A 10,565-nucleotide genomic window follows, 5' to 3' on the forward strand; every position below is an offset into this window, starting at 1 on the left:
TGTCCAAGGAGAATTTTCTCCTTACAGTGTCCTTGTCTCATGGCAAGTGAGGAAGAGAAAACTTCCAAGGGGCTACTGTATGCAACTGATATTTCTCCAAGGCCCTTTTCTTCTCAAGATTCACTAGTTACTCTTCTCCCAATTTACACCTTGCTTTCAACTGAAATTTTACGTGTAAATTGATAATGATGTATTATTTTATATAGAATGATTTATGATTACCCAGTTACTAGTTCAGCATATTTTTTAGCTAGAGATTTTTTTAAGGCCAAGCTTATTTTCTTCTCTTGAATGTTTATACCTCTGAACTAAACAGAAGAGCTTTAAGTCATCCGTGTGATGGTTTGTTCCCAGGTAGTTGTAATTAAGCAGATCTATTTTAAAGTGACCTGCCATATGCACCCCACTCCAGTACTCTTGCCTGGAAAATCCCATGGACGGAGGAGCCTGGTGGGCTGCAATCCATGGGGTCGCTAAGAGTCAGACATAAGTGAGCGACTTTACTTTCACTCTTTGCTTTCATGCATTGGAGAAGGAAATGGCAACCCACTCCACTGTTCTTGCCTGGAGAATCCCAGGGACGGGGGAGCCTTGTGGGCTGCCATCTATGGGGTCACACAGAGTCGGACACGACTGAAGCGACTTAGCAGCAGCCATATGTGGACACATCTTATACATGAATTATAAACATCTATTATAATAAAACAGGACAACTAAAATTTCAGTTTAGATCTTCCTTCTCTAAATTTCTAAAGCAACTCAGATTTTTTTTTATAGGACCTGAGAAAGTGCAGTTTGATAACCATTTAACAGCTTTTGAAAACACATAACAGCTTTTGAAAAATAGCCTCTGACAAAGCAGATTCCAAACACAGTTTCACTAGAGTTTTTACGAGGACCGTCATTTCTTTGTTAAATCACAAAATCAGAAAAACAAAAACAACAACAAAAAAAACCTTGTTGGTTTACTCAGTCTAAAGTATTTCACAAGGGTAGGTCCTTTGAAGATAACTGAAGAACAGCTACAAATCAAGAAAACAAAGTTTTCATTTCCTCTGGAACTTAGAATAGCTGCTTCTTCGTTTTGCACGATCTCACCCACTGAAAGTTTCAGCCACTGGTCTGACTGAGGCAAAGTAAGTCATATACTGTATCTCAGATATTTGCTCTGGCGGCCACTGACTTACTTCTCAAGCAAGCTAAAGCAAGGCACTGTGGAATATCATTGCCTTTATGACTAAGACGCTCTACAAAGGAAGTGGGCAATGTATATCACTTTTATACTGATTGACTCACCCTTCCCCAGCTTTCCATCTGGAAGTACCATTTTCAAGCAATTATCCCAAATACGTGGAGGGCCAAATTGGCAGGTTTGTAAGTACTTATGCCTCAGAAACCTTTATTCAAGGCAAGGCTGGGTTCCCCTGGGACAGTCAATGTGGGCACAGTTAGCATTGGCTTTTAGTCCCAGCTCACTCCTTCCTGCCTGAGTTTCTGAGCCACATTTGCTTTAATCATTCCAGCCCACTGGTTCATTGAAAAATAAACACGGAGGTGATAATTAATTAGCAAGGCTACATATTCCTCTCCTACAGCAAGTTAAGAGTCTCTTCCTGTCAGAAATTGACTTTCTGGAAAGGAGGTGTGTAATATCCTTATGTTTGGGTTTATACCGGTTCATTTTTCATCAGATCCTCCAAGCTTTGATACCTGTGGCTTAATACTCGTAACAGTTTCCTTGGATTTTCAACTTTATTCAGAACCGGTATAACTTCCACAACAAGTTGAGAAAAACCAGATGAAAGATTTCAACCACATCCACTCACCAAACTAATTTGTTGCTGTTTTCTCAGGTTTCTGAATCCCGTCTGTGTGACCTGGTCTGTGTGAGGCCAGATTTAGAGATGGGTGGGAATGTATTGCCTAACTAAAGGAGTGTTAATCATTTTCACTAAAAGAGAACTTTTTGTTGCTACTTTACGGAGGAAATCTTTCTCCCAGGGCAGAAATAATAACAAAATCCCTCCTACCTGCCTGTCTCAAGAGAATTCTAATCTGTCTGGGAGACAACCATCCCTGCAAGAGGGCTTTTACTGAATCCTTCAGGGGGTGGTACTCCTCTGGAAAGAAGCAACTGGTTAGGAGAGCAAGCACTGAGTTTGGAGGTTCTGGGTTCTGGTTCTGGTTTGCCATTTATATCAGTTGTGACGGTGGAGAAGAACAGCCGTCATTTACTGACCAGCACCAATTTGCCAGGCATTTTCCATTCATTTCTAAAAATGTCAATAATGCTACAATAATCATCAACCCCCTACTTTACAGATCAAAATGCACTAAGGCACAGAGAGATTCAGTGACCTGCTCACGTACTAATAGCTAACTAGCAATTTGCAGAGCTGGGAACTAGCCCTGGGTTTGATTTTTCAGACTCCAAAGCCTCCTGCCGTTTAGCTATACAATGACAAGTAATTTTCCTTTCCTGGGTTTTAGTTTTGATTTATTTTAATCTGAAAAAAATAAGATGAAAATTGGATTAAACCTTAAAAACCCCTTTGAACTCAGATACCCTGTGATTCTAAGCCTTAAACTTGTAGAGACAATACACATATTTATAAAATGAATTTGGGCAGCGTTGGGGAGGAGTTGGTATGAGATTAGGGTCTGGAATTAATCTAGGAATGCTTCTGGCCTAAAGGGTTTTCCTCTGGAATAGTCAGGAAGAGAACTGCGTAGGGTGGCAGATGGGAAAAGGTCTCTGGATTCAAAGTGAGAGACCATTAGCAAGTCTGACGGTGTAAATGACAGACTCTCTGGACCAAGGCATCCATGCTGAGGAAATGGGGCCTCATTCAGTATTCTTCCCTCCATGGGAATTCAATAAACATTATTGACCGACTGGCTGAGGCAAACTGAACTGCAGAATTGCTTTGAAGCCCACAGTTACAAGCTATAATTGAGAAACTGTCAAGAGATTCAAATTCATGGAAAACCATGAAAGAATAATGTTTCCATGTTTCAGAGCTTGCCAAAATACAGTTTCCTTTCTGCTGTTCATTTCCTCCCCCTTCTAATTCATTTTTTAAAACTTTTCCATCAAGGAGAAGTCTATTTTGTAACTATGAATAATTAATGTCTAGCATCTTTCTTTCTTTTCAAAATGTTAGCAAATGTTGAGAATTGTAACTTTTCTAGTATCCTAGGGAGAAAGGGGCACCAGTTGTTAAAGAGGGCTCTATTTGTTTTCCCTGATAAAGGTCTGTATTAAGAATGGAATTCTAATAGTCACAGTATCACTAGCTACAAATGTAAATACATGTAGGTTGAGAACTATAGTCCAACTCTGTGTAGTGAGTTCTCCCAGTCTTTTCCCTCTAACACAGTGTTATCCACTCCTGAGTGGCTTTGAACCTATAAAACCTTTGAAAGATGTAATCTTTGAACCTATAAAACAATCATATATACCATATGCGAAGCACCTTTTGTTAGACACTTTTTGTGTACTATTTTTAATCTTGAAAGCAGTTTTTAAGGGAAAAGAGCTGCCAGGACACAGTCACATGCCGAAGGTGGTAAAGCCAGGTTCCAAGCCTGGTCTGTTTGACGTTGATCCCTTTCTGCCCCTCCTCTGCACCTTACAAGACAGGTATCGACCAGCAGGTACCTGTGTTTGTCCTCTAAAAATATCACTGATGTGATGTTTAGTGATTCTTTCAGAGAATCTTTAGACTAGTTCCTTATAGAATCACATAAAACTTGCCATAAAGCTCAACCATTTACACCCAGATATGTCTCACACCTTGGCCTGGAATGAAATTTTCCATTTTGTAGTTAATGGGTGAAATTTTAAAGAAGGGGCATAGGTGTGAAGAACTGTTTACCAGAATGTTAAAATTACTCTTTAAACAGACCTCTTCATTAAGAAGTAAAGGCAAACCTAGAATCTGCTACATTCTCACACAGATTAATAACTGCCTTACAAACAGGGCACAGCGTGCAGACACTGTTGCTCCCAGAGAATTCTGTTTCTTGCAAAGATAAACAATAACATAGGCGCTGCTAAAATCAAATGCATCTGTTTAAACATACAGGCCTCCATGCCCATAAATGTGTACATATGGTGTATTTGGTTGTTTTCATTTGACAATTTTTTAATTAATAAAAGCCACTCACATCTTGACTCTCTAAGGAAACACAGTGCTTGATAATATTTTAGGTTATCTAATTGTGTGCCTGTTCAGTGGCTCAGTTGTGTCCTACTCTTTGCGACCCCATGGGCTGTAGCCTGCCAGGCTCCTTCGTCCTTGTATTTTTCAGGCAAGAGTACTGGATCCCTCCTGTAGGAGATCTTCCTGACCCAGGGATCAAAACTGCATCTCCTGCATTGGCAGGCAGATTCTTTACCGCTTGAACCACCTGGGAAGCCAGGTTATTTGATTAAGTAGGTCAAAATACAAGTTTGCCCTTCCCAAAGGATCAATGTAATATAAATATTCGGAAATGTACAGCCTAATTCATCTTAAGGAAAGGAACTAGAGGTCTCAGAAATCACAATAATATGTTCATTTCACTTTGGTGAATAAAAATTATAGATGCCATGGCGATTTCAACAAAGCTAAGAAAATAGTGTGAAGGCAGTCCATGAGGAAATTAGAAGAACAGTCTTCTTGATCTCCTGACTTTAATCTGTTGCAATTTATTATATATCTCCATGCTCTTTGAATCTCTGTGAAAGTTGTTTCCTTGTTCTTAAAGCAGAAGTTAGGCAAACACTAAGAATGAGACAGAAGTAAACAGATGTGTTCAGGCTATAAGCTCAGGGCTAAATCCCAAACTGTAGGTTTTTCAAGTCAAAACAAATGTGTAAACAAAGAAAAATGTCTTGGTAAACATCACCAACCCAAGTCTTCCCACAGGCAGAGAGCCTCAGAAAGCCTCAGCTATAAGACTCCCGTGGAAGAATGGAGTATTTAGAGACATTAGGTAGGATAGCCTCAGTAAGCAGATAGCATTTGGATCAATAAGCACTCCAAAAATAATCACTTCAAAAGGTTTCTTACTGTTTACATCAGATTTATTTTTCTATTCATGAACTTACTCTTGCCACAAAGATAACAAGTCATTTGTTCAAAGTAGAAAACTGCCATTATTTTTTTTATTTCATGCCTTCAAAGTTAATACAGTGTCTTCTTTCTATGGCACCACTAATAAACTTGGTGTGTTCTTTCTTGGTAAATTCTTAAAGATAAGCATTCAATAAAGACAGAAATTTTAAATTTCTTGAAATCTATGGAGACCCCTTTTTAGTTTTTTTCTCTATAATGCCTCACTTTTCTTGATTTTTAAAGAATGACATAAAGTTTAGACTCAGAAGAACTTTCTTTTCCAATTCTGAAATGTAATTAGAAAACCTTACTTATTAAACAGTAATTGGATACCATTTTAGAGCCGTTTCCCCTCAAAGTGTTGGCAGTATATATGGGCGTCTTTGAAATTCTCTGGCACATTGGACAACCTAACACCTTTAGCCTTTCCTTTCAGGGGAAGAACTTGCCAATAGATCTGTTTCCCTACAGTTTTACTAAGAAAATAGTGATAAATAATATTTTTTATATCAACCCAGGGAGGTAATCTAAGTGCTTTGAATTATTCGCTCACTCTTCTGAAAATGTTTAATGTGTATTTCCCTCATGCTTTAAAATGTATCCTATGAAACTGACCTACCTGGTCGTTGCAGTGGACCATCTCTAGAATGTGAGCCACATTCACAGAAGTAGCTGCTGTAATTGTCTGGTGTCTAAGTTATTGTTAACTTCTACCAGTAGCATGCAAATGAACTTATTTACAAAACAGAAATAGGCTCACAGACATAGAAAACAGACTTATAGTTTCCAAAGGGGATAGGGCAGGGGGAGCTGTATTAGGAATTTGGGACTAATATACACATTACTCTGTATAAGATAGGTAAGCAATAAGAACCTACTATTACAAGATATTGAGTATAGTTCCTGGTGCTATACTCAATATCTTGTAATAACCTATAATGGAAAAGAATCTGAAAAAGGATAGATAGATGGATATGTATAACTGAATCACTTTGTTGTACCTTTGAAACAAACAAACCTTATAAGTTAACTATGTATGTAAGCTAAGTCTCTTAAGTCATGTCCAATTCTTTGTGACCTTCTAGACTGTAGCCCGCTAAGCTCCTCTGTCCATGGGATTTCCCAGGAAAGAATACTGGAGAGGGTTGCCATATCCTCCTCCAGGGTATCTTCACAACCCACCTCAATTTAAAACTTAAATTATAAAAGAAAAAACCAAACCTTCATTTGTTGATACTAGATTAGGCAACACACAATCAAGCCCAATAGACACAATCTATTCCTGCAACAAATCCCCAAAATAAAATGACTGTCTTTATGTTATCACATATAATGTATGTTCATTCCATCCATCGGTGTGATTTAAGTTCTGATTTCTAGTCTGTCTTAGTAAAGGAAAATATGGGGGAAAAATATGTGTTGACCAGAATTCTTTGCAGGGAAGACACTGACATGCTTCATAAAAAAATTTCATAAACACTTGGGATTAAAGATACAAGTAGGCTGCTCTTCAAACTGTTCTGCTAGACAAAGTGGAAGAATTTCCTGGTTATATCAGAGAAGAATGGACAGGAGTGGAAATTAAAGGAAAATGGGAGGAGAGGAGAAAAAAAAGAGTGCAGACAAACGGTTGCTCCTACACAGTGAGACCCCATTCCCCTAATATCGCCCATAAAGGTGCGGAACTCCAACCTGCTTCACTTCACATAGATCGACCAGTAAATTTATCCACTTTTTAACTTAGTTTTTAAAACAGATGACAGGAGGGCAGCTGGGGCTACACATTGTAACAGAGAAGTGAAATAGACAAAGAAAGAGGAGATAAGCGTTAAATTTTAGGAACTTTGAGTCAAATTTTATTAATACCTCAAGGGGAAAATAGGCTTCAAATGGAGTATGGTTGCATACAGTTTTCCCAGAGCTTTTAAAACACCATTTAAAAGACTGTGAGATTAGTCTCATCTATAGAAAATTATCTCCTGAAGGATGGTACTCACTGCTGTTTGCCCTACATTCGTATGAACCTTTTTTTTTTTTAATTGAATATTCTGATATTATACAGACTTACCTTTTATGCCTATAATCCTGAATATTCTTCAGTTAGATTTTAGCTGAGATAGTTATGGACAAATAGAGGCATTTCAGGTATCTTTTTTAAAAACTATTTTATTTTTAATTGGAGGATAATTACTAAACAATATTGTAATGGTTTCTGCCTACATCAGCATGAATCAGCCATGGGTATACATATGTCGCCTCCCTCTTAAATCTCCCTCCCACCTCCTTCCCCATCCCACCCCTCTACGTTGTCACAAAGCACTGGCTTTGAGTTCCCTGTGTTATACAGCAAATTCCCACCAGCTATCTGTTTTACATATGGTAATGCATAAGGCAATGGCACTCCACTCCAGTACTCTTGCCTGGAAAATCCCTTGGACGGAGGGGCCTGATGGGCTGCAGTCCATGGGGTCGCTAGGAGTCAGACATGACTGAGCGACTTCACTTTCACTTTTCACTTTCATGCATTGGAGAAGGAAATGGCAACCCACTCCAGTGTTCTTGCCTGGAGAATCCCAGGGACAGGGGAGCCTGGTGGGCTGCCGTCTATGGGGTCGCACAGAGTTGGACATGACTGAAGTGACTTAGCAGTAGCAGTAGCAGCAATGCATATGTTTACCCTCTCAAATAATTCCACCTTCTCCCTCCCTCACTGTGTCCAAACGTGTTCTCTATGTCTGCATCTCCACTGCTGCCCTGAAGATAGATTCATTAGTGTTAAGTGTCCTTTTATGCAAAGATTTCAAAATAATGTACATCTCTCAAAATGTTTAACATTTATCAGGAATTACATATTTTCAAAGTATGAGGATAAAGTAATTTATGAATTCTCTTTATGCTGTTACCATGTGGCAGTCCCCACAGGCGAGCTGATAAACAGAAGTGCTTGTCAGTCTTTTTGATGTATATGGGGAAATTCATCTTGACTTATGCAGATTATTCCAGGTAGTTGGGAATGCTTCTTTGGCATACAGTAAGGTTGTCCTGATGTTAAAGAAATTGGAAAAGCATCAGAGAGTGGCTGGCATAAGATATGGAACTTAAGTGACAGGACTACAACAAGTGGAAATGAGGAGGTATACAGAAAGAGGGAAGTCACGGAGATAAGAAATCAGATGTGTTGTGGGGGAAGAGCCCATGGTCCCATTCATCTGGAGAGTGAGGTACAGGAGTCGGCCTTGGGAGCCAGTTCTTGGCACCAGTGTGGATGTTCTCATGATGAAGCAGCAGTCAGGCTCCTTCAAGGAGTTTTTTATGCAGCAGGCGTTGACAAGAGGAAAGCAGAAAGGAAGAAGTTGGAAGATGCCAAGTGTTGACTACAGCTGGCAAATGGGTGTGATTGAGACCAAAATTATTAACATATGACTACTGCCAGCCTTCACCATCCACTGACTGGCTCAAGAAGAATCTTACTTTTTTATGTCATTTCTTCCCTTTCTCCACCCACAGAGCAGGGCCGTTCCTTGTCAGTTCCATTCTTTAGAGTCTCACCATCTAGAATGGAAAGTTGACAAAAGAGTACATAATCAGAGAGGCAGAAGAGGGCCTGTGCCATTGTTACTGGAATATAAAGGAAGACAACAAGCTTCAGGAAAACCCAGTACACAAGCTGAAAACAGCTTTTTTTTCTTCCTTTTTTTTTTTTTTTTTTAAAATTCTAAGCACAGTTAGGTAATCAGAACCAGAAGGTTAAGGAACATTGTCTGCAGGGGGTAGCTCAGGACCATTATAATTTGGACATAAATATAATTTATATTCATTGGTTAGGGGGATTGGGGCTATTATGGTAGTTATAAATAACAGACTGGGAGATTTTGCTTAATTAGACAAAGATTAGGGGGACGTTGAGGGCTCCTGAACAAGGCAGTGATGTGATTAGTATTCTTCTTTAGGAAGAATTATTTAGCAGCTTTATCCACATAAATGAAAGAGGAAAAATAATGAAGACAAGTGAAATCTGATAGGAGGCTTTGCAATATGCCAGGTTAAGGATAGGATGGTGAGGAGTAAAAGGGGAGAGAGGGGATAGAAAAGAAAAGATGGCAAGGTATTTGGAAAGCAAACAGCACCATTATGAGAGGCAAAGTAAAAGACATAACAATTTGATGTTTGAGGCCTTAGGAACTGAAAGAATAGAAGTGCCATTAACAGAAATGAGGATACCAGAAGGAAAAGCTGACTTCAGGGTAGAAATAATTAGCTCAATTTTACATGCGTTGTTTTTGACATGTATCTGGGTGAGAATGTCTCCTGGACAACTGTAAATGTAAGCTCAGAGAAGAAAGGCCTGCAGCTGTCTCTCAGCTTTCCCCATGGTATCTCTGAAGCCCAGAGTACAGCAGGTGACCAATAAACACTGCTGAATAAATGAAGACTGAGTGAAAGTCTACCAGTGCTCTGAGTTCTTATGATACATGACTGCAGTTTTCTCATGATTATTTCTCTTTATTTACAGATTCGGCTTTATACATATGCATCTTAGATCTCCATTTCCAGAGTGCCCTCAATACTTATTTGTTGAATTAATGTTAGTAGCTGCTCTTTTAGTTTAGACACAACCCCATTCACAATTCTAATCTCCCTTTAGTATATTCAAAGAAGGGAAAACTCATTAAATGCAATATTAATAAAAATAGATAAATATACATATCCGTAGTACTTATTTTAAGGAAAAAGCAACACATAGAAGTAACTACAGGTGAAAGTGAAACTATTAGTCACTTAGTTGTTTCTGACTCTTTGTGGCCCCATGGACTGTAGCTCACCAGGCTTCTCTGTCCGTGGGATTTCCTGGGCAAAAATACTGGAGCGGGTTGCCATTTTCTTCTTGAGGGGATCTTCCCGACACAGGGATTGAACCTGTATCTCCTGTGTTACAGGCAGATTCTTTACTGTCTGAGCCACTAGGGAAGCCCAGGTATTAATAACTAGTCATTTCAACACTTGGTTATTCTATTTGGTTAATAGCTTACCTGAAGTTGTCAAAAATTACATTTCTTTCCAACCACAAGGAGCCTGAAAATGACCTTTGGGCAACAACTTGGAAATGATTGTTTAAAAGGTAAATATGTTTTAATTTCATAAGTGGGTAGAGCTTTCCCATACTCAGCAGTTAACACATGACTCGTGACTCCACGGCACAAATTTGTAGAGCAAAGTGTGTGCAGGTTCAGTTGTGTCCGATTCTTTGGACCCCAAGGACTGGAGCCCACCAGGCTCCTCTACGGAATTTTCCAGGCAAAGAATACTGGAGTGCGTTGCCATTTCCTACTCCAGGAGATCTTCCCGACCCAGGGATAGAACCCACATCTTCTGCATCTCCTATACTGGAGGCAGATTCTTTACCACTGTGCCGCCTGGGAAGAGCAAATAAGGATCACAAAACTGACTGTCTTACAAGGCTCC

This window comes from Bos javanicus, chromosome 7, assembly GCF_032452875.1.
Source record: "Bos javanicus breed banteng chromosome 7, ARS-OSU_banteng_1.0, whole genome shotgun sequence".
NCBI classification, from domain to species: Eukaryota; Metazoa; Chordata; class Mammalia; order Artiodactyla; family Bovidae; genus Bos; species Bos javanicus.